This window comes from Acomys minous (genome assembly GCF_964271855.1).
Source record: "Acomys minous genome assembly, chromosome: 10".
NCBI classification, from domain to species: Eukaryota; Metazoa; Chordata; class Mammalia; order Rodentia; family Muridae; genus Acomys; species Acomys minous.
In genome coordinates, this window is record NC_140491.1 from 117,909,800 (window position 1) to 117,934,596 (window position 24,797).

Sequence of the window (24,797 nt, forward strand, 5' to 3'; positions counted from 1 at the left end):
AAAGAATGTGTATGTATGTATGTATGTATGTATGTATGTATGTATGTATGTATGTATGTATATCCTGAAGTGGTTGTGAATTTATCTCAACCTATGGTACCATGCTTGCCTAAAAGGAAAAAAAGGCCCCAGATTTGGTGAGAGAGAGAGAGAGAGAGAGAGAGAGAGAGAGAGAGAGAGAGAGAGAGAGATACAGAGAGAAAGAGAAAGAGAGAGAGAGAGAGAGGGAGAAAGAAAGGGGAATATACACTTTAAAAAGAATATGATGTATCATTTACTCCATGGAACTGAAAAAACATAAGCGAATGCATTTAAAACAAATTGAAATAAAATAAACATTATTTTGTAGCTAGGCCTGAGTTTTTATCTGGAGTCTGGAAAATATATGCTATTATTACTTGGTATTCAGTACTTGGCTCAAAGTTACTCCAAATCAAGGTCCTTGTGGTTTTGCAGCCACTGAACAGGAAATCCTGTGCCTAAAGGATTGTTCTCTTTGTCACCAATGTAGCACATATTCCCTGGGACTAGCTCAGCAGAAGAGGGTAGCTGGCCCTGCACAAATAGTGGAGTAAGATAAGACGCAAAATGTTTTTGTTAATAAGACACTTTTATCCTAGTAATTTGGATTGAAAATAATTTTAGAGTTATGTCTGCTTTATGCCAAAACCAAGAGAGAAAAAAAAACAATTTTTTTTTTAAATTCAAGAAGGGCCCATATTCAACTATTACCCCAATGTAAATTTAGATGCTTTTAGAAATGAATCCTTATTCTATAATCGAGATATTTCTGATACCTCAAGAGTTACTGTTAAAAGTATAAATATATCCTGGGTTTGGAATTGAGTAGTTACCTCCATATATCCTTGCCATTATATTTGGCAAATATAAATAACTAAGGAAAAATTCTGTCTTATTAGTCCTTCACAGCCTGCAGAATAGTCACCACGGTTCTTTTGAAGGCTCATTCTTGAGAGTACTTACCGAATCTTTGCGTTCTCACTGTGATTGGCAGGTAGAGCACTGGAGAATTGCAGTTGACTTCTGTGGTTAGGTTGTTCAGCAGGAGTGTTCAACCTGCAGCCGGATGGCAGATGCCACCTCATGGGCTGAAGATAGTGAGCCAATACAGAGCTACAAACTCATTTAAAACATGAATTTTTTTCTTGTTTTTTTGGTAACACAATTGCAGGCTCTTGAGTGTGAACTGTGTAGATGGCAAAGCACTGTAATGTCGAGGTTTGGACACACCCGAAGGATTCTCCCAGAACTTGAGTTCTGTCTGGATGAAGGAGGCCTTCCAGATTGTATCACTCTGCTGTTTGTGGTTCACCCACTAATGTGTATACTCTTTTCTGAAGCTGGGGGGGGGGGGAAGGAAAGAGTTTGTCGCTGTTCTTTTGTCTGCATTGTTTTCTACAGTTCATGAGAGAATGTCTATAATATCTGAATATATGGAAAAAGGGTTTGAGAAACACTGATTTACATAAAATTACACTATACATTTCAGAAGCCAGTGGCTAGCGAGGTGAAACAACTTGCTGAATGTAGAGTAGCTGCACTGATGCGTAAAGGAAAGGCATGATCAAACAGAACAGAAGTGAGCCATACTGTATCCAGCCCTGTCTGTGCCATCAAACTGTTAGAAAGATCAGCAGAGAAACAACAGTAACCACATCCAGTAACTTCACAAATACGTAGTGAGTGGATTCAGCACTTTTCATTCAGAGGTTCCAGATATGGAAATGCTTTACACCCTGCCTCATAATCCTTGCTGTATCTGGTAGTCGCTTAGGCCATCGGAGGACAGGCCCCAGGTAGCCAGGCCTGGACGTGGAGGGAGGGAAGCTAAGCCAGGCACGGGTGAGTGTAGGGGCGATGAACACACCTGGGAACAGCTTTGGAGAACTGGTTCAGTTTCCTGGGAGAAAAGGGGGTCATTTATTCCCCTGGGGAGGTGGCCAGGGTCTCTGGGGTAAGGTTTGTGTGGCCATGTGCCCTTGACTAGGGCAGGGGTGTTGAAAGATGCTTCATCTGCATGCTCGGGGTTGCAGGGGCTGGGCGGGGACCTTGTAAAGTCAAACCAGGAGGAGCGAATCCTGAAAACTGTCGGGGTTGATGGCATGGGTGGGGGGTGGGGGGTGAGGGTGGGGGAGCCAGCTTACTTAGGGGAGGCATCCAGGGTCGACGCTCCCTCAACCCTCCCTCTGTAACCCTGGGGTTGTTAGTGTCCCACACTGTATTGTTTTTTCATGGTGTAAACAGAAAGAGCCACTCAAGGAGGAGGGCTGGGAGATCGTGATGGTACAGTATGGGATGGAAGCCATGTTCAGCCATGTTCAGCTGAGCGACTGGGAACACACACACACACACACACACACACACACACACACACACACACATACACACACACAGAGAGAGAGAGAGAGAGAGAGAGAGAGAGAGAGAGAGAGAGAGAGAGAGAGAGAGAAGCAGAGGCCATCCAAAGGCTTGTATTTTGGGAACACTTACTTTCTATAGGCACCATTCTGAGCACTTTGTGTCCTCAGTGTCCCAACAGCTTTATTTGGAAGTAAACTTCTGACCTTTTTTCCATTTTGGGGAAAAAACACTTAGCTAAATAAATAGTTTAATTAAAGGTACAAAGCTCACAGGGATAGGATAATGACTTTGCTAGTTAGACCTGGACACAGATTCTATAAGAGAAGCCAGTGCTGCCAGCTGTCAGTTTCCAGGGTTGGTTTTCTGTAAAAATACATTTCGTGGCTGTAGGTTCTATGTGGTTTACCATAGAACCTGTCCACCCTTCTGTATGAAGTAAGTTTGTTCCTTTAAAAAAAAAAAACCTTTCACTAAATGTTAGGATATTGGTACCAAGAGTAGAGACTGTAGAAAGGTTTTTATAACAGATTATTGAAGTTATTTCCATAAGATGTGGAGTACCTGACAGGGTTCTGCTTTATCATAGGCCAGTGATTACATACGTGGCTTATGGGGGGAAGTGAAAAAAATGCAGAGAACAGAGATCTAAAAGTAACATTTAAATCCATAAATGTGGAGGGTCGTGCTAGAGTTAAGCTCAGAGTTTTAAAGCTATCCTAGGATCCAAGATTGGGGATGGGAGTCAGTTGTTGGGAGGTTCCAGACAAAAGTTAGCATCTTATTTGTTGCTTGAAAGATGTCAAAATATGGCAAGGACTACAGGCTACGCCTCACAGGAAGAGCTGCCTTTTATCCAACTCTAAGAAGAAAACTAGACAGTTTATACAAATGTTCCAATGGTTGTTTTTTGAATTATGTCATTGGCTTGTGACTACATCACCAAAGTGAGGCACGTGCTGTGTAACCTCCGTCGTTTGCTGTCACTTTCTCAAGTACAGGTTCTCGTCGGAAGTTGGTTTCTAGGGTGTTTTCATGTTGTATGACTGAGACGTTGTGTCCATTGAGTAGCATTTATCTCTGCTCGCCTGTCCTTAATAAGTCCCAGTGTGCTTTTCACTTTGATGGATTTCACTACTTGGAGAACCTCACATACAGAGAGAATCGTGCACTGTTTGTCCTGAGACTGGTGTGTTTTATTTGATGCCCTCCTGAAGACTCATCTCTGTGGCTGTGTACAACAGATTTCCCTCCTGTGTAGAGCTGGATGTGCAACTCTCCGCTGCTGGCCCTGCAGCGTGAGTCTGGGAGACGCCTCTCTAGAGCGGCTTAGAAGGTACGCAGCCGGTGCTTCGTGGGTTCACATATGGCCAGCTTTGATGTCTTCATGCCCTGAGCTTCTCATTGGCAGGAGATGGGTATGAAGGTTTAAAAAACATTTATCTAGAGATTTTATTTATGGACATTTAAGGCCTTTTCTAGCACTACTGTTCTTTTTACATATACACTTATATTATTACACATATATACAATAAACTACCCATAGCAAGAAGAGCCATGACACAATCAGGAATTATATAAATGTTACATTCTTGGTGTTTTGGCTATTTGTATTTGGCAGCCTTGAAGAAAACATCTTTCCTATCTTGGTGAGTCTGAAATTTTCCCCCTTTAATTAAACATATTATTTTCTAATTCAGTATAATCTATACACAATTTCCCTTCATTTATTCCTCCCAGCTCTCTCCCACCTCCTCCCTCATCTGGATCCACTTCCTTTCTGTCTCCCACTAGAAAAGAACAGGTTTCTAATAGATAACAAAACGTACATAATAAAATAAAAGATAAAACAAAAACCATCATATTGAAATTGGACAAGGGAAGCCAATAGAATAATGAAGGAGTCCCAAGAGAAGGCACAGAAGTCAGAGACCCACTCATTCACACCCAGGAATTGCATAAGCGCGTTAAACCGAAAGCTGTAGTGTATGTGAAGACCCGGTGCAGAACCGCGTTGCCACCTTCGTGTTGTTTCAGCTCCTGTGAGTTCACATGAGCGTTGCTCAGTTGGTTTAGAGGCTCTTCTAGTTTCCTCTATCCCCTTTGTCCCCTGGCTCCCTCTGTCCCCTTTTCTGCAGGGTTCCCTAAGGCCCAAGGGATGGTGTTTTTGATTGAGACATCTCATTTAGAGCTGTGTGTTCCAAGCTCCCAGTCTTTCCCTCCCTCCTCCCTCCCTCCCTCCCTCCCTCCCTCCCTCCCTCCCTCTGTCTCTGTGTCTCTCTGTGTCTTTGTCTCTCTGTCTCTGTGTCTCTGTCTCTCTGTGTGTGTCTCTCTCTGTGTCTCTCTCTGTGTCTCTCTCTGTGTGTGTGTGTCTGTTTGTCTGTCTGTCTGTCTGTCTGTCTGTTTCTCTCCCCTGGCTGTGGCTCTCTGTATTTGTTCACATCTGCTGTAGGAGGAAGCTTCTCTGATTGTGGCCGAATAAGGTACCCATCTATGAGTACAGCAGAACATTGTTAAGAATTATTGTTTCTTGTTTTTTGTTTCATCTTCTTCCTCCTCCTCCTCCTCTTCTTCTCCTCCACTCCCCTTCCTTCTCCTGGTATTCTTTTTCTCTTCCTCTTCTTTTCTTCTTCTTTCTCCTCCTCCTTCTTCAACACCACTAGCAGTAAGTCTCTGGAATATCTAATCTCTGGTTTTGGGTCACCCAAGCAGTGTTAGGTATGGCTTCCATCTCAGGGAGTAGGTTGTAAGGTATTGGTTGCTTATTCCCACAAGTTTTGTGCCACCATTGCTCTGACATATTTTTCATGCAGGATATATTGTAGATCAAAGGTTTTGTGTTTGGGTTGGTGTTTTCATTCCTCTTAGTAGTTTGAATAGACACTACAACATGGGGGGTGGTGGTGGAAAGTTCTGTGCAGGCATCAGCTCAACCTCTCCAGGTTTGGTGAGTTGTATGTATATTGTCTTCAGCGATGGAGCCCTGTTGCTGTCAGTTTGTGAGGACCAACCTACTGCCTTGGCAGCTGCCTGTGATGTTGGGGTTTTCCCTGGGACCCTTTCAGCCAACAACTCAACTGAATGAAACCCAGTCCTGATACTGGAAGTGTTGTTTGGTGACAAGAGATGGCCAGTTGGGCTCCATCTCCCTCATTAATGGAGACTTCATTAGTATTGTCTTCATATATTATAGGAGAACAGAGAATGTTTTAGAACAGATTCCTTTTCCCTTGTTGATGACTTGTCTTTTTAGGATGTTGTGTCTGGACTGAAACTATTTTTACCAGGCTAGTCAAAGTTTTAAAACATTGTTCTTCAAAGCAGTTAATTATGTCCTAAAACTTTCCATGATATCAGCTGTTTGATTTTCACATTTCTAATTTTATTATTTGCTACTTTAATCTTGTTTTCTAGTTGATCTAAAGATTTATTGATTTTATTTTTCCAATATGTTTTTGTTCTATTAATTTCATCTCTGAAACTCTGATCGTATTCTCTCTGCCTCTCTCTCTCTCTCTCTCTCTCTCTCTCTCTCTCTCTCTCTCTCTCTCTGAATCTCTCTGTCTCTGTCTCTGTCTCTCTCTCCTCTCTGTCTCTGTATCTGTTTCTGTCTGTCTCTCTCTCTCCTCTCTCTCTGTCTCTCTGTCTCTCTCTCTCTCTGTCTCTCTCTCTCCTATTTTAAACCTAATTTGTTCATTTTACAGTTCCATCATTGAATGGGAATACACTTTCTGACATACTTCATCTTTTTATTTCTGTAAACTTCCATTTTATCAGTGTGTGTGTATACTGTAAAATTTTCCATTCTCTATTTTTATTTTCAACTGTTCCAAAGTATTTTCTAGCCTCATTTTTTATTTCGTTTTTGAAGTACTCATTCTATAGGATATTTAAGCCCATACACCTGTGATTTTTCTATTTTCCTTCTGCGATTGAAATCTAATTTCACTCCATTTTAGCTGGAAATGTTTCTGGCATAATTTTAATATTCTTTACTTTGTTTAGAAATTGTTTTGTGTCCTCATGTGTGTCCTGTCTTAGAGAAATGTCCAGGTGGCAAAGAGTGTATGGTCAGGTAGAATTGGGTGGAATATTCTTATGTGTATGTGTATACACACACACACACACACACACACACACACACACACACACACACACACACATACACACACACACACACACATACATATGCAGCATTTGGTTTGTACTGCTTTTCAGCTCCTTTTTTTACCTTTTTCTGCCAGTTTTGAAAGTGAGGCATCCCAGGCTAGCACTGCTGTGCTGATGTTTGTCTCTCCCTGTGGTTCCATCAGTGTGGGTCCCATGCTCAGGTGTTCTGATGCTGGTTCACAGGCTTGTAACAACTACATCTTCCTAATGGGTTGACCCTGTAGCCATTACAAATGCCTTCTTTGTCTCTTGCCATAATTTTTGACTTGCCCATTTTGTCTGATGTAGGTTTGGCCATTTTTATTCTCCTTTGGCTTCTGTGTGCCTAGAATATTTTTCTTTTAATTTCATTTCATGTTCCTAATCTAAAGCAACCCTTTTGTAGACAACTTCTAGTTGAATTTGCTTTCTTTTTAAAAACTAAAAAAAACAACAACAAAAAGCAACTCCCCCCAAAAACCCACTCTTTATTGAGTTTAGGTAATACAATTTAAATATCTAAAATAGTTATGTTTATTTAATTTTCCCTTTTTTTTTTTCAGTTTTGCTTTTGTGTAACAATGACTGCTTTGACTTTTTTATTTTTTAATTGAAAAAATTTTTTACCAGACAATACATTCTGATCACCCTTTCCCCTATGCCAAGTCCCAGACCATTCCTGCCTTCCTACCTACCCAATTTCATGCCTTTCCTTTCTGTTTAGTCAAAAAATTGGCAAACAAACAAATAACCGAAACTGAATTAAAGGGAAAAAAACCCACAAGAATCACACACACACCATAAAAACACAGAATTAGAAACCATAAAACCATAATGTATAAGTAAAAGACCAGTAAGACAAGCCAAACCACCACCACTACCACCACCAAAAACCCCAAAGCAATATGAGGAAAAAAGTATCCCCCAAAATACCACTGCGGTCCTTTTGTGTTGACCATCTACTGCTGGGCATGGGCCTACTCTTAAGCATTGGCAATATACTTAGTGAGACTCTGTTGGATAAAAACTGCTTTTTGCTTGTTTGCATGTACAAGTCAATTGCAAACAGCATCTTGGAAAGTGTAGGCCTTGTGTCTGCTTCCTCCTCTTAGGCTAGGACCTCATTTATCCTGAGCCCCTGCAGGCCCTGTGTGCGCTGCCACAGTCTCTGTGAGTTCACATGTGAATCAGTCCTGTTGTGTCTGGAAGACCCTGCTTCATAGAGCCACCCAGCTGCTCTGGCGATTACTCCAGTTCTGTGTATGTGGTGTCTGTGTTGGTATGTGTGCGCATTTGAGCGTACGTACAGAGCTTCTAACCCGACAGAACTGTAGTTATAGGAGAATGTGTGTTAGGAGCCAGCTCAGGCCCCTGCAAGAGCAGTGTGTGCTTCTAACCACTGAGACACCTCTTTGTTTCCCCAATCTAATTATTGACAAAGAAGGACTTATTATTTCTATTTGTTAAATTGTTTTCTTTTGGGTAAGATTCCTTTATTTTTCTTTTGTTTCCCCCCCCCCCCCACTAATATTTGTTTTTCTGGTAGGATCATGTGTGTGTGTGTGTGTGTGTGTGTGTGTGTGCGCGCGCGCGCGTGTGCGCACGTGCATGTGCACATAAAGCTACCGTAAAATTTCTTATATTTACAACAATCTAATTTAAGTTGATAATAACAAATTCAACTATATAAAAGCCATAGTTTTGCTCTTCTCCACTTTATGTTATTATTGGCTTTGATGATGATGATGATGATGATGATGATAGCAGCTGTCTAAAGAGGCGGGAAGAGGGTGTTGGAGATCCCCTGGAGCTGGTGTTACAGGATGTTGTGAGCAGCCATGTTGGATTCTGAGAGCCAGCTTGGGCACTCTGCAAGAGCCATGAGGGCTCTTAGCACTGAGCCAAATCTCCAAGTCCCACTTTATATTACTGAGGTCCCAAATTGCATCTCTATCTTATTTTTTTTACTGCATATTCTTTAACATTTTAATACTTTTGCTCTTTGGTTTTATCCTAAAATTAAAAACATTCCGTGTGTCTTTGTTACCATATTACAGTGTTCTGTATTTTGTGAGCGGTTTTACCTTTTCACCCTTTCTATGGTCCCTTGCTTTGTTGTCATTCAGCATCTTCCTGTCCCCACTTGAGGATTCTCTCCTCCCCCACATCTTATGCAGCAGATCTGTTGCACATGGATATGCTCAGCTCTTGTTTGTCTGAGAAAGTCTCATATTTCCTTTAGTTCTGTAGGTCATTCTGTAGATACGGGATTGATTCCTGGTCCCCACCCCCACTGTAGGTGTCTTCACACTCCATGCTGCCCTGCAAGGGTCCCACAGAGAGATGAGCTCTCCTTTCATGTAACAAGCTGCTGTCCCCTTTATCTTTAGATTTTTCTAGGCCATTGTATGGCTTTCTGTGAACTTGTTTGTGTTATCTCAATGTGGGGTCATTGGACTCATTTCACTTGGATATTCACTCCTTCCTCTAGTTTTGGAAAGTTTTTGGCCACTAAAAGTAAACAAACAAAACTTCAGGTTCATTTTTTTTTCTTTCTTCCTCTTCAGCCTCTATGGTACACGTACTGTCCACATGATGGAAGCTCACAACTCCCTAGATCTGCTTCACACTTTCCTTTTTTCCTTGTTCCATTGACTGGGTAATTTAAATGGCTTGTTCTGAATTTACTCTTTTTTGTTTGTTTTAAAAGGGGCTTTACCAGATTTTCTGCTGGCATTCTTTCGTGAAATTTCTACTCTTTTGCTATATTATGCAGCTCCAGTTAAGAGATAAAACACTCCATTTGTTGAAATTCTCATTTGTCAAGGAGTAATTTTCTTTATCTCATTAACAGTCTTTATTTATTATTGTCATATGTATTGTGTGTGTGTGTGTGTGTGTGTGTGTGTGTGTGTGTGTGTGTGTGTGTGTGTTGTACTCAAGTGCCACAGTGCATGTGTGAAGGTCAGAGAACAATTTTAGGAATAGTTTCTCTTCTTCCATAGACTCAGGACAACATACTCAGATAGTCAAGCTTGTGTGCTGAGTATGTTTACTGCTGTGCAATGTCACCAGCTTTCACTGAGCATTATTGCTTTTTCCTTTAAATTTACTTACTTTGATGTTATGTGCTTTCGTGTTTTGCCTGCATGTATGTCGGTGTAAGAGTGTCAGATATTGGCACTGCAGGCACTTGTGAGCGGCCACCCGGGTGCTGGGATTTGAACCTGGGACCTCTGGAAGAGCAATCAGTGTCTTTAACTGCTGAGCCATCTCTCTAGTCCTCTCATTTGCCCTTTCCATTCGTATTTGTCAGTGTACATTGCTTACCAGAATCATCCGCCTGCTGTCCTTCGATGTTCTCAATGACTCCCTCTCTTGTACTGGTTTGCTATACTACATGTCCCCTAAAGAAGCAGCATGCTACCCAAATCTGCTGTTCTTGGTGCTCTCAAGCCTCTGGAACACCCTGGGTCTTACTAGCATCCTATAGGTGCTACGGCTTGATAGGAGGGGTCTTTCCTGGATCTTTCCTCAATGCTAGAACACCTTTCTCCTACCACTGAGGTCTGTAGGCCACTGTCTGTCTGCATCCTTGAGAACGGTAGTGTACCAGCTCTTGGCCTTTGCTTTCCATGGACTCCAAGAATCCGGGTTCTGCCGGGGCCTGCCTATTCGCCCAGGTGGAGAGCCATGCCAGCTCCTCACAAGCCTGCCATAAAGTCAGAACAGATCTCCCACTTTTCTTGCCTTCATGAGGGAACAGCTTTAAGCTCGTTTGGCCTCTGCTTGCTGTATTAGGTATCCTCCGAAGGGACAGTGTGTCTCATTGGAGTCTTTTTGGTCTCATCAGTGTTCTTAAGTAGCTAAGACAGAAATCAGTCATTTGGACACCGCCCAGAAAAACCAATAATGCGTGTTTCACTCTTGCCCTAGCTGTCAAGGGAGAGGCTGCCTAACAATACAAACGTTGTCTTCTCTCCTGAGGGTTCCTTGGAAACAGCAGCACGCTGCCCAGCTCTCTCCGTGCATCTCAAGTATGTTGGCTCCTATAGCCACACTGTGGTTCTGAGGCAGTGGTATAAACCAGGAGCTCAGACAGCCTCTCCAGGAGTCATAATGTGAAGTCTAGTTTGTCCTCCCCTCCCTGAGTATCTAGAGAGTCTAGGAATCTCTAGGCGCCAAGAGATTCCTCCTGGTCATAAAGTCAGAAAGGACTATGGCGAGAGGACAGAGTGCCTTCTGGCTTTGATGCAGCTGGCCCACACTTAAACTTGAAACACAAATCCCTGTTCTGTTGCCTCTGGCTCTACCAGACTTTAGAGTTGAAAGACACATGTTTCTATGTACTTGTAAGAAGCATAAATCCCTTTTATGGTTGTTATTTTTTATTTTAATTTTAAATTTTAATTAATTTATTCAGATTACATCTCAATTGTTTCCCCCTCACTTGTCTCCTCCTGCTCCTCCCTCCCTCCTTCTTTCACTCCCCTCCCCTAGGTCTGTGACTGAGGGTGACCTCCTCCCCCACTATATGGTCAGAGGCTATCAAGTCTCATCTTGGTAGCCTGCTTATTCTTTCTGTGAGTGCCACCAGGCTTCCCCACCAAGGGGAAGTGGTCAAATATGGGGCACCAGAGTTCGTGCTAGAGTCAGTCCCCGCTCTCCACTCAACCGTGGAGAATGTCCTGTCCATTGGCTAGATCCCTGTAGGGGTTCAATATATACTGCATGTATTGTCCTTGGTTGGTGCAGTAGGTTGTACAGACCCCACTGGGTCCAGATTTGTCCATCATGATGTTCTTCTTGTCAGTTTCCAGGACCCTCTGGATCCTTCTATTTCCCTATTCTCCCACACTTCTCTCACCTAGAGTCCCAGTAGGAAGTCCTCACATGGTTGTGATTTTTCTGCTCAAGTCCTTTCCTTTTTTTTTTTTTTTAATTCATTTAGAGTAAAACTAGAACTCAGTGTAGTTCAGAAGCACTTAGTTGTCACCCTGAGGGGCAGAACTGAGTCTAGAGCTCTGTGTGTTGCTTTGTTTCAGCCCAGGAACAATGAACCTCTAAAATTATCTATACCATTTTTTCTCATGATATTAAAAAAGAAAAACTTCTTTAAAAGGGAGACATAATTTACCTCCCCATATGAACTTCGTGCAATGCTGGAGGGTTGCATATTGTAGACTGTAGTAGAGACCATATTGTAGACCATAAACTAGATGGTGTATAATAGTTCCCCTGGGGGAAAAAGCAGATGTCTTGTTTTATTTGTCTAGTTTAATGTTTGTGGAAAAAAAAGGAATTTTGTATTTATTGTTAACATTTCATAAAATTGTGCTGTTTGGTACAGAAACCTAAATTTTGGAGTTCTCCTAATAAGCTCTAAAATCTGTAGAAGTAGACTGAAACTGTCTAATGTAAGAACAGTTTGAAATCAAGTAGAAGGCTGCAGAGATGGTTCAGCACTTAAGAGGGCTTGTTGCACTCCAGTGCCAATCCAGCTGCTCAGAACTGTCTTAGCTCCAGGGCACAGCCAATGCTCTCTTCTGGCCTTCACTGGCACCAGGCACACATTTGGTACACAGACATCCATGCAGGCAAAACACCCTTACCCTTACACACACACACACACACACACACACACACACACACACACACACACAGAGTGTACCTTACCGTTTTAAAGTTTACAAAATTTTGAATTAGTCATTGACCTTTTTACTTAATGACGTTCAGACTTAATTCCCAATAATTGTGTGAATATTTTTTTCAGTGAGAGTAATTTACGGCCTGATATGCTTTTCTTGCTGCTTACTGCAGTGTACCTTGGGAGGGTGTCATTGTCTGGAAGGACTGATATTTGCAGACACCATTGTCTAATGCCACAACACAGCAGATTAGCAGTGACAGCTTTCTAAAATATATGCTTCATACAGAGGTGGCCTCCTCAACTCACTTCCTTTAATGATATCTGGTGAGGATCTGATAAGCTTTATTGTACTTCTCTCGGGTCAAAGGGCACCGTCTCCCCATTCACTCTAGCAGCCAAGAACAAAGCCTGGCATCTGTTATCACTGTAGCACAGGAAGCCACAGCTGCCTGCGGTAAGCTGAGCACAAATACAGGAAAAGTGTCCACAGGTTAAGAGCCAGCAGAACTGTGCTAGGAGAATATTCTGCTAATAATATTGCACACAGAATGGAGGTAGGCAGTCAGCATCCAGAATCAAGTACCTAGAAATCTGTAGACAGCGAGGAAATGTAAGGGTCCCATCCTCTTTCATAACGATGACCTCAGATGGTAAAACACAGATAAGGGCAAAATTTAAAAAAGCAGCCTTAGGACATGCTAAGATTCCTCAAAAAAAAAAAAATACAGTTAAAATGTTCTTAATGATTAAAGCTGTTTCCTTCTGTTTTACATAATAAAAGCCACTTCTTTCTATAACAATAAGGGGATCTCCCTGCTGAGGGTTTGCTTTTGTAATGAATAAAAATAAGTTGTGCCTTTTGAAAACTGAATAGCCTGCTTTCCTCGTGGTTGCTCAGCCTTCCTTAAGGATGTTCATCGGGTGGTCCTGGGTGTAGTTTAGAGTTAGCTATCAGCACAGCTTTCTGAGTTGCTGAAGTGTGCACGATATTTCTCACATCCTTTCCATCGACCATTGGCACCTACCCTCTTTGCGTAGTTTCGAATTGGGGCTCACAGATTCTGCTAGACTGGCTGGGCAGGAAGGCCCAGGGATCGTCCAGCTGCTGAGTCCTCATGGTGAAGCTTATAAGTAAATACCACCATGCTCTGTGTTTTTATGTGCATTCCAGGACTTGAACTCATATCCTCATGCTTGCAAGTCAAGCACTTTACCGAAGGTGCTAATCTCCCCAGTCCCTAAAGAACACTTTCCCTTTTTTTTGGTATGTTACATCCGCACCTGGGATAAATGTAAATGTAAATGTAAATCACATGTCTAATTGTATAGGAAAATTGGAAAAGTGCTAGTTAGACTTTTTGTTTGTTGTTGTTGTCAACTTTACACAAGCCAAGGACATCTGGGAAGAGAGAACTTTAACTGAGAAAATACCTCCATCCAATTGGCCTGCACAGAAGTCTGGGACATTTTCTTGATTAATGATTGATTTGGGAGAGTTCAGCCCAGTGTGGGTGGAGCCACTCTAGGCATATGGTCTCCGATTATGTACAAAGTGGAGCCGTCCACGGGAGCAGGCCAGTACGCAGCACTCCTCCACGGCCTCTGCTTCGGGTCCTGTCTCCAGGTTCCTGTCTTGAGTTCTTGCTCTGACTTCCTTTGCTGCGTGACCATAAGGTTTAAGAGGAAAGAAACCTTTTCCTCACCAAGTTGGCCTGGGTCCTTGTTTTATCATGGCAATAGAAATGTATGTAGTTTCTGTAGGTAAAAGTATTGCCTTAGGACCCCAAGACCAAAGTTCTTGGTTCTCAGCACAGAAGAGATTTATTTGCTCCAGAGGGGCAGAGGGCAGGGAATAAGAGACAAAGACAGGGATAGAGCATGAGGGAGAAGGAGAGGGGAGCAGGGGCCATATTTATAAGGGTTGCCTCATTGACTAAGCATAGTTTAATGCTTTTTCACAGCTGATTATTCTTTGAAAAGACAGTGTAAGAGAGAAGCCTGTTGTTCAGCGTGATTGAAAACAAACCATTTTTACATAGGGAAAGGGTGTGTGGAAGGGTCGGAAGGCCGACTGTGCTGAGATCATGTCGCCTCATGCTGGACTGACGCTGCGTGAGCGACACAGGGGCTTTGCTGCATCCAGATGTTCCAAGGCTGCTGAGCTTGAGTCTGCCTGGCCCAGGAGAGTCATTTGGCTGCTACCTCTGCCCTCCTTCTGGCCTTGTGGAGATCAAGGGAAGCCCTTTGGCCTGTCTAGAGCCAGACTGAGGGTGTCTAGGGCAAGCTGAAGAGCACTTTGGCAAAAAAATTTGGGAATTGTGCAATCACTCTGTTTCTTTTCCCCAGCTTTTCCCTCTCAAGATCTCATGCTTAAAACTGGGCCACGCAGCTGTGTGTGGGTGGGGAGCTTACACTGGGGCTCTGGGTTTGTGGGTGCAGGGCTAAGGTACATGGTTTCCTCTTCCCACCCCAACCCTGAGAAGCTTGAGGACTGCTGGTAACTTGCAGTGTTTGTCGTGATGTTGAGGTTGGGGGGAGGGGCCTTTGCTTTTCTCTGGGATCCTGTATTTGCAGCTGGCAGCTGTCAGAGTGAAAAATCTTCCAATAGCTTGCAGGAGCCTCATAACAAATAAAAAGTGACACACCTATCCTTTGTTTCAAAAAAGGCTCTCAAACTTAGCTGCCAATCTAAAGTTTCACAGATGTTTTGTTAATCAGAGTGTTGGGTATCACAAATACACAGTAGTCCTCCCGTACAATTCCTTAAGAACATATCTGAATCCTCCAACGCACTCAGCCTAGTTTTCTGTGACTGTGGAGCAGATGTTCCAGCATGCTAAGGACTCGGTCCTCTCCCAAGCTCCGAGGACAGTTTGTTAGACAGCATTTGTTATGGCCCACAGGAACATTAGCCTATGGCCCACAGGAACATTAGCCTATGGCCCACAGGAACATTAGCCTATGGCCCACAGGAACATTAGCCTATGGTCCTGTGGATATAAAGACATTACGTTTTATTATTGCTCAGCCTACTTGAGGTCACCTCTCCTCCTCCTGTTCATCTCCTCCTCTCTACTCTCCCTTGAGGAAGAAATTTCACAGGAAATTAGGAGTTTCACACACAGTCACGATGCATTGTGTTTCTAACGCTTCTCACCGGAAGGGGCAGAACAACGCCAGTAGGAGCACTAAAAAAACAGACGCTGTGAGTCCATTCTTAAAGGCTCTACAAATACAAGTCTTCATAGAAAACTGTTTTGATAATTCTCAGCCAAACATTAGATGTCTTAGCAAGTATTCCATCAGCATATTCTTGCTACTGATAAGTGGAAAAATTAATAGTTACTATTGTGTTTTCAGAACGGTGCGTAAAATTTCACTCTATTAATATCTTCTGATTTGAAACTAGAGGCATCACTTTTCATAGATCTGTTCAAACCAAACCAAAAGAAAAGATATGAAGTGGGGGGACAAACCAAATAGACTTAAGGACTGTCTGAGGATGTGTGTATAATTCAATGTACTAAGCACATGCATTTTCTCACACCCATTAAGACTTTAGTAAGCAATATTTATCCAAAAATCTATATTGCTTACTTTAAATTCCAGGCATAGAAGTGCTTAAAAAAAATCAGCATTGGGCTTGGGAGCTAGGGAGATCACTTAGTGGGTAAATGCTTCCTGTACAAGCATAAACCCTAAGTTTGGATCTGTAGCACCCACATAAGGTCAGAGATGATGGTGTGTGTGTGTGTGTGTGTGTGTGTGTGTGTGTGTGTGTGTGTGTGCAACCATGCTGCTGGGTTTTGGCATGGAGGGAGGTGTGAGGGTCTCTGCTCACTGGTTAGCCAGCTTAACTATATCCATGAACTAAAGGTTCAATAAGGGACCCTATCTCAAAACTCAAGTGGAGAGCAATCAAAGGATATATATATGTCTGTATATATATATATATACATACATATACATTCTTAAAGGCACCACAAATACAGGTCTTCATAGAAAACTGTTTTGATAATTCACAAATATATATCACAAACACAGATAATGTTTTTGGAAAATTACTCTCTTATCTTCCTCATAGCTCTTTCAGATGTATAAATGTTATCTATAAGTAAGACTATGGGATATAGGGCCAAGGGAAAGTAATTGGTGGTGTATGAGCAAAGCTGGGCTTTTAATGTAAGATTTTCTTTTTATGGAGTTCTTCCTATTAACAGCAACTATCAAGCAGGTTGGGCAATTATTATTATGGAAAAGTCTAAAGTAAAGTAGCATTTGTTGGGTACTCATGGGAGGTTCTTCAAGGTGCTTTGTGCTATGTTCTCTACAGAACTAGAATGTATGTACAATCCACAGAGAAAAAAACTGGCTGAGCAACTTACAAGCCACAGAGTTAGTATGTATTAAATCAGAATGAATCTCACACTTTCTAATGATAATTCCCACAAAATTTTTCTTTCATATCGTACTGATTTGTCTTTCATGTTCTGTCTGTATACTCATGGGAATATGAGAGAAATAGTAATTGTGGAGAATGGCAGCTAGTTAAAATGTCACATGAGCCAAGATTTGCTGAGGGACTTCCTCTACTGATGTCTTAAAAGAAAACTGCTGAGGATATAACATCAGAAACAAGTGTTGGACTTGGCTGCCGACAAGGAGCTGCTGCCAGAACAATTATTTCACAATTCTGTGAGGAGATAATCTAATGCTGTGCAACCTTTGGCATAAGTTTAGTTCCTATGGGATGGTGATATTGAATACAATTAATATCTAGACAATAAGAAAATCTTGTATATATTTTGTGACAAAGAAATATCTGATCTAGTGACCAGGAGCAAGAATATTTACTTCAGCACAGATGGCTTAGTGCACATCGGTGATTAGATTGATCCCAAGTGAATTCTTAGGAACTCCTAAATACTGACAGTAAGATGTACATATGAAAGCTACCCAGTTTTAGGTTGTTATGGAGAAGTTAAGTTCTTAGCTGGGTGACTTTTAGTAAATAACTAATAAAAATGAAATTATTCTTAAGGTGAGTTAAATCTTAAAGTGATTTAAAGTCCCTTTTAGTACAGATTAAAGTGATAAGTAAGTCATTACCAAGCATAAAGAGGTTTGTTTCTATTAGATACACTTTTTTTGTTTCTTCATTATCATTAATTATACAAATTAATGGATGTCACTATGACTTTTGGTGTGTGTGTGTGTGTGTGTGTGTGTGTGTGTGTGTGTGTGTGTGTATGTCTATCTTGAACACTCAGATAGTGCTTATATCTTTTCTTTGTCCTCGTCAATCTCTCTCACCCTCTGAGTTCCTTTCCTTTTCTCTAAAATTTTGTCCCCTACGTTAAGGTGTGTTTTTCCCCTCTTGCGGTCTGTCTCTTTCTCAGTGCCGCTTGGTTACTGCTTTCTCTTCTTTCTTTTCTTCTCTACATATGAGAGAAACACGAATTATTTCTTTTCTGGTTAACTATGCTTATGATAGACTCCAGTTGCAGAAACTTTTTCCCTAAGTGATATTTTTTTTTTACAGCTAATGAAGAGCCCTTTGTGCAACATGCATTTATGTTAGATCAATAATCTCTTGGTGTGCACCTAGTCTGATTAGACCGTGATTATTGCAAATAGTGCAAGTTAGATAAATTCTTCTTTCAACAGCAAAAAAGTTTGGTTTAAAAGCAAATTTACTGAATACCTACTTTATGCCATCTATTGTGGGATTTGGTGTATTTAACCCTTACAACACCTCTAGGAGACGTTTCTTTCTGTATTTCATAAAATAGAAAATTACATATCCATTAGAAGCCATAGAGCTAATTGTAGAAGAGCTCAGGTCTATCTGGGTCAGAGATCTGAGAGTTTTACTTTATATTACAGCATTAGGAGGCGCTTTAGCAGCCCTGTGCCGGTCCTGCTTCTGCAATCTCCTCCCCTCCCCCCACAGCCGCTCATCACATGTGCATCCTGTTTGAAGACAGTGAGGCGAGCAGGGTTCCCATTCCTTGAAAGGGATGTGCTTAAGCACTATTCTCTCTACTTTCACTTTTAAAACTTGCTGATAATTTTATCTGGGCCACTTTTTTTTTTTTTTAACTTTGAGAGAGAAATTATACATGTTGACACTCAGAAAGACCTGAGGTCTCGGCATTTCTCCTCAGGCCGTTTGTGTGAGTAGACAGTGAAGCCGGAGGTCTGTAGAGGGGACGTGAAGGACTGCCGTGGGTTTGGTAGTCTCAGTCCTGATCGGAGGAGTCAGGATCCACCCTCAGCGGCCTGGAAATTCTCTTAACAAAGTCCTTCCGGTCTCATTCTGCTCACGGCCCCCGATGCCTGTTTCCACATCTCCAACCTACCAACCACACAAGGGAGGACGGAGACAGTGCTGCAGCTTTTGTCCTCCACACCCTCTGGCTCTTAGACTTTCCTGCCTTCTCTTCTGCAGGGCTCTCTGGGCTCTAAGGGGAGGGATTTGATGGGTGTACCCCATTTGGGACTGAGTGTTCTAAGGGTTCTTTCTCACTCTCTGCACAATTTTTAATTTTAAGAACGTTTATGTGTGTGTATTTATATATGTGTGTGTGCACATGCGCTATGGTATATGTGTGGAGGTCAGGACAATTTGATGGACTCAGTTTGCTCCTTCTACTATGTGGGACCTAGGAAATTAGGTTGTCAGACCTGGAGGCAAGCACTGTTGCCTGCTGAGCCATCTTGCTGGCTCTGGAAAACAGATTATATACATATATACTAACACCGTTAAGGTTTGTTTTAGGAGCTTCGTTGTACAGTGTTTAAAGTGAATCCTCAGCATTCGGTTTATACTCTTAAGATGTTTTCCAAATAGGAAACTGACTCACAGTCTTGTCTACACTTCTGCCCTTATCTTGGGTAACTTCTGTCCCTGTGCACAAACTGTCTTGTTCTGTGCCTCAGCCCTTGGAGTTCTGTGTCTTTAGTGACTTCTTCCTGTTATAACATGTCATCCCACTATTCCTTCCGCTCTGTTCTGGGTGCTTTGGACATTCGCTACTTCTTTTAAATGTTAAAAATCAAATAAACAAAAACATTTTTTATCTTTATGTGTACTTGCGAGTGGTGTGTGTGTGTGTGTGTGTGTGTGTGTGTGTGTGTGTGTATGTGTGTATGTGTGTGTACTTTGTTTTTCCACTGGACTTTTGTTTTGGTCACCAATACAGCTGTGCTGGTTGGTTTTATGTCAACTTGACACAAACTAAAGTAACTTGGAAGAGGATGACTCAATTTGAGAAAACACGCCCACCAGATTGGCTCGTGGACAAGCCTGTGGCACATTTTCCTAATTAGTGGTTGATGTGGGAGGGCCCATCTCATTGTGGGTGGGGCCACCCTGGGCCTGTGGTCTTGGGGTGTATAACAAAGCAGGGTGATCAAGCCCTGACGAGCGAGCGAATAACCAATATTCCTTCAGGGCTTTTGTATCAGTTCCTGCCTCCAGGTTGTTGCCCTGTTGAATTCTTGCTCTGACTTCTTTCAGGGATGGACTTTGATGTGGAACTATAAGCTGAAATAAACTCTTTCCTCACCAAGTGGCTTTTGGTCATGGTGTTTTATCATAGCCATAGAAACTCTAAGACAACACCACTAACTCTGAGTCAAGCTGTTCCTCCGTGTCCCTCAGAAGGTAGACAGCTGAGCACTAATAAACAATAAGTCAGGCGTTGTTTCTTTGTTCTTATATTTTAAAAATTAATTTTGTCAAATTTGCTTCTTAGATAATTTCATAAATACATTCTGATTTTTCCACTCTCCTTGTCCTATTATCCCCACCACCATTGTCAACCTTCTCTCCTCTCTCTCTCTCTACAAGTACTTTTCTCATGTTTGTGCCTTTTATGACCCACTAACTTTAACCAGGACCATCTATGACAATGGCTGCGGAACTCTCCATTTGGGCTCATCAGTTGGTACACGACCAAAGATCATGTCTATTCTTACCCCCTCAGACCCAGAATCCATTAGTAGCATATGGTTCCATAGTAGGAAGTGGTCCACCTGTGAACACCTCCTTGACCCAGGATTGATTGTTGGCAGACCCAGTGCAGGCAGCTGTAGCTGCTGCGTATTCTTCTCTCATGCCCAGAAGACAGCATTCTGTGTTCTTCCTCCCCTCCACTGGCTCTTACACTCTTTCCTCCCCTTCTTCCTTCCTGTTCACTGAGCACTCACTGAACACTGCATATTTATTGAGCATTCATGCATATTTGTTCATCACTCTGTTGTTGCTGGTTCTGTAATTTCATTTGACCTTCAGTAGTCAATTATGTTTTCTGGACAAGTGTACATGTATATTTTATGGGCCACTTCTTTATTCCCTTGGCTCAGATGGCTTTATTGAGCCTGGTATCAATGACTTCATCTGGAGTATCCATCTCCTTCATGGCAAATTTCCAGATTCCTTGGAGTGCCCACTCGTGGACACACTTGCGAATGTGGATGGTGTGTTCTTGGGTCCCTACCTCCCTGACGGCAGAGTGGCCCTCCTTGCTTCCCTCACCCTTACTTGAGGCAGCCATTCTTCCAGGCCCAAGTTGGAAGGGCCGTTTCCTCACTCTCAAGTGCACTCCAACCCTTAGGGAATGCCACGCTGGCTTTAAAACAGTCGCTCCAGGCTTCCATTATCCACAGTGCTGTTGAAAACAGCCTCCTCTTTATCCAAGCTACCAAATATCCGGATTTAAGATCAGGACTAATACAAGAACCAAGAGAAATCCTGAAATATCAAACACACTGTATTTCATTCATTTACTTAGACCCTTCTTTACTATTTTGTAGCTCATAGATGATATTTTGTCTAGCTGGCCTTTGAGTTGCCCCTTCACTCCAGACTCATATCATATATGTGTGTGCACATATATGACATAAATAATCCTGTCACCTATGCATTTGAACAGTTCTCATGTTTTTCAGGTACCACTGAACGTGTGTGCTTTAATCAGCTGACTGCTTCTATACTAGGTGCTGAAGCGGCCCCTGTGGGTGTCTTACTCACATCATGGCCTCTTTCCATGCAGTTCTGTGGGGCTATTGGTAAAACTCACAAGATCTTTCACCATGATCACAGATTTCCTCATTAAAAGGGCTTCAGTTCCTCAACTTAAAGGTCTTTTCCAACCTGTCCTTCTTTCTCCCGTTTCTCATATCAAATATCCTACAAGGTACCGTTGTTAACGTATTTTGGGTTTGTCCAAGTCCCTGCACTCTTTCCTTTGCATGGAGCTTCTTTCATTTTATCTTTCACTGGCCACTTCCTGGGAGAAGCCCCAGTCCTCCTGGGAATGCTGGGTTCCTGCTCTGCTCCCTTCTTCCTTCTCTTTTAAATGCCTATTGTGATTCTCATCCCGTTACATCCCCGCTCTGCAGTTAGAATTCCACAGCTAGAAACTCTAATGACTGGTTCATGCCATCTCCCGTGCCTATCACAGAACTGGCTCATAGCTTTCAATAAATAATTGGAGAAAGATTGAAGTGAGTGTTCAGACGCTTGTAATGATTCATGATATCGTTCAATTAGAATTCTACAGAATTTCATCATGTAACACAGCACCCAATAAAAGGCTATAAATAATAATCATGATAATTCTGGGACTGAAGTGAAAATTGGTCCAATGACCTCATATTCATGTGTTTACTCTGAGAATGTTTTCATATTTGAGGACGGGGAATAACTCAGAACTCGAGAGGAAGGTTGTCAGGCATAGACGTAGAGGCTGTCTTTATCTGAGACTCAAAGGTCACCCGAAAAACATGGGCCAGAATTAGGTCCTTATTTGGTAACTGTAAGCTGCATTGGCCTGGGGATCTAAACAAACCTATTTGTAAGAACTGGAGCCACTGAGAGAGACATGCAACCCTGGGTGAGTCAACATTTCATCTGTAAACTGAAGGTAACAACTTTCTATCAGTGGTATCATGACGGTCAAGTGAGGCAGCGTACAGAATACTCCTGGTTTGACACACACTGAAACTGCTGCTTGGTACTTTAACTTCTTTTAAAATGTGATGTGCGTTATTGTAGGTTAAAGACTCTGATCTCTAGAAATGTCCCTATGAATGTGACTCCCAGATGTAAAGTGAACATTTATACTCTGGTTCCATTTATTGTGTACACTGTGTTGTGTGTGTGTGTGTGTGTGTGTGTGTGTGTGTGTGTGTGTGTGTGTGTAGTGTGATGAGCAAGGGTGTAAGACATTGAGTAGGGGAGGTTTAAGCAGATGTGTTGGTCTGAAGTTCTTGGAGAGGCAGGTCAAGGCTCTGTGCAGTGACTGGGAGCAGAGAACAGCACATCTGAGTTAAATTTCAATCTAAATTTAAAAATAAGGCTGTTTCAACTAGATTACTTGAGTTGGTCTTGGAGAACCCAAAAGGGACCATTTATGTTGAGAATCTTGCTTTCTGGCATATGGACACATCTCGTAAATTACCAGGCTGGCCTACAGCTCATTTTGTAGTCAGGCTGGTCTTGAACTTGCGATCTTCCTGCTTCTGTCTCACAGCAGCTGGGATAATAGATGACCACCACCAAACCTCACTCTGTTCCATTTTTCAGTGATATCAAAGTACAAGTGTCTGTGGAAGCAACACTAGTTCCTTGATTCCTTTAAGGGATATATCGTAATATATCTCACTGGCTGCCTGATATCACAGATAGTACCAAACTCCATGTACACAAAACAGTTTTTCTTATACATAAGTACCAATTATAAAGCTCAATTCATAAAGCATTGCAGGAGATTGCCAACAATAACTAATAACAAAGCAATGATAACAACGTATTGTGATAAAGTCGATGCATCTTATCACACTTATGCGTCTTCACTCACAGGAAACACCCGATAGCATCTCTTGTCATACCTCAGTTGCCATCGTCTCAAGTCCTGGGTTCAGGGTTACTACTAAGTTAAATGAGATATTTAGCACTAGCTCTTCTACAAGATCACAGTTTCTCCAATAAACAGAGTCAGTTACTAAGTGACCAGCAGGGAACGCAGTGTCCAAGAGAGGTGTGAGCTGTAAGCTGGTGATTTTAGTTTACACCGTCTGAAGACTTTTGATGCCTTTTGTCAGGTAATTTAGTACTATGTATGAAGAAACATTGACATTTGAAGATATGCATATTGAACAAAAATAAACACTTAATGTAGTCACCAAATCATGGAGAATTTCCCTTTTAGTGAATTCCTTGCAGAAGTATAACTTACTTTGTATCTGATTAATTCTATTTAGGATTTATAGTCCAGGTTTGGGGACTCAAGCTCAGTTGAATCTGATGGGCAGTATTCACATAATCTTTCTTTTTTTCTTTTTAAAAATGTATTTATTTATTCACTTACAACGCACCCCCTCCTCTCCTCTGGGTCCCATTCTCTTCTCCCTTCCTCCTTCCCCTTATCCACGGAAAAGGGGGCCCTCCCCTCTCCACCCCACCCCCTTTCTTGGGAGATTTTTCAAGACAGGGTTTCTCTGTGTAGCCTTCGCTGTCCTGGACTCACTTTGTAGATCAGGCTGGCCTCGAACTCACAGTGACCGGCCTACCTCTGCCTCCCGAGGGCTGGGATTAAAGGTGGGCGCCACCACCGCCCAGCGAGCCTGCCCCTTTTACCAACGCAGCCCAGCACACTAAGAGCATCCTATCCCACAGAGGCCAGACAAGGCAGCCCAGCTAGGGGCAAGTGACCTAAGAGCAGGCAGTGAGTCCATGTGAGAGGCAGGCCCCACCCCACTTGCCAGCGGTCCCAAATGAAGACCAAGCTGCCAATCGGTTATGTATGCGTTAGGGGCATAGTTTCAGTCCGTGCCTGATCTTTGCTTGGTACTTCAGTCTCTGTGAGCCCTCATGGGCCTAGGTTAGTTGACTCTGTTGATCTTCTTGTGGAGTTCTTGTCTCCTCTGGCTTATTCTGTCTCTCCCTCTACCCCCACCCCCAAGACTCCTAATGTTTGGCTGTGGGTCTCAGCATCTGTTTCACTCAGCGTCGAGCCTCACAGGGTACAGTGGCGCTAGGCTCCTGTCTGCCATTTCATTTACTGGCCACAAGAGGGAGTGAGAGCTCCGTTGAGGTAATGCTCTTTCCAACGTTTCCCAAGTCGTGCACCTAGAGCCCCTGTGAGTTCTCTTTCCCATCCTTGCAGAAGCCCTTTCATCTGACACCAGTTCTGAACTGACATTACCACATTCCTTCATAATAAAAGCCAAGTACATGTAACTATTAGACTACAGGTGGTGTCATTCGGCCAAAAGCCTGAGACATTCTGAATATAATATATATATCTGGACTGATCAGCCTGTGTTAGCGATACTGCTCTCAGCTGCTCAGTATTGCAACAATTCTGGACGCGACAGAGTCGTACAGCATAGTGCCGGGATACGCTGCAAAAACAGAACATACAGTGTAATGAGAAAATCTTAAATTCCACTTCTAAGGTGTCTGTACTGTAGGAGAATTTGCTGTTTCTCCTCCCGACACCATGTTTTCTTTAAAGAGCAGATGCTGGAGTGTAGTCCATAGAGCTGAGCTCTGTGATGCTCCACAGTCACTAGGAAGTCTGGGAATAAAAGCTTAAAGTATTTCCTG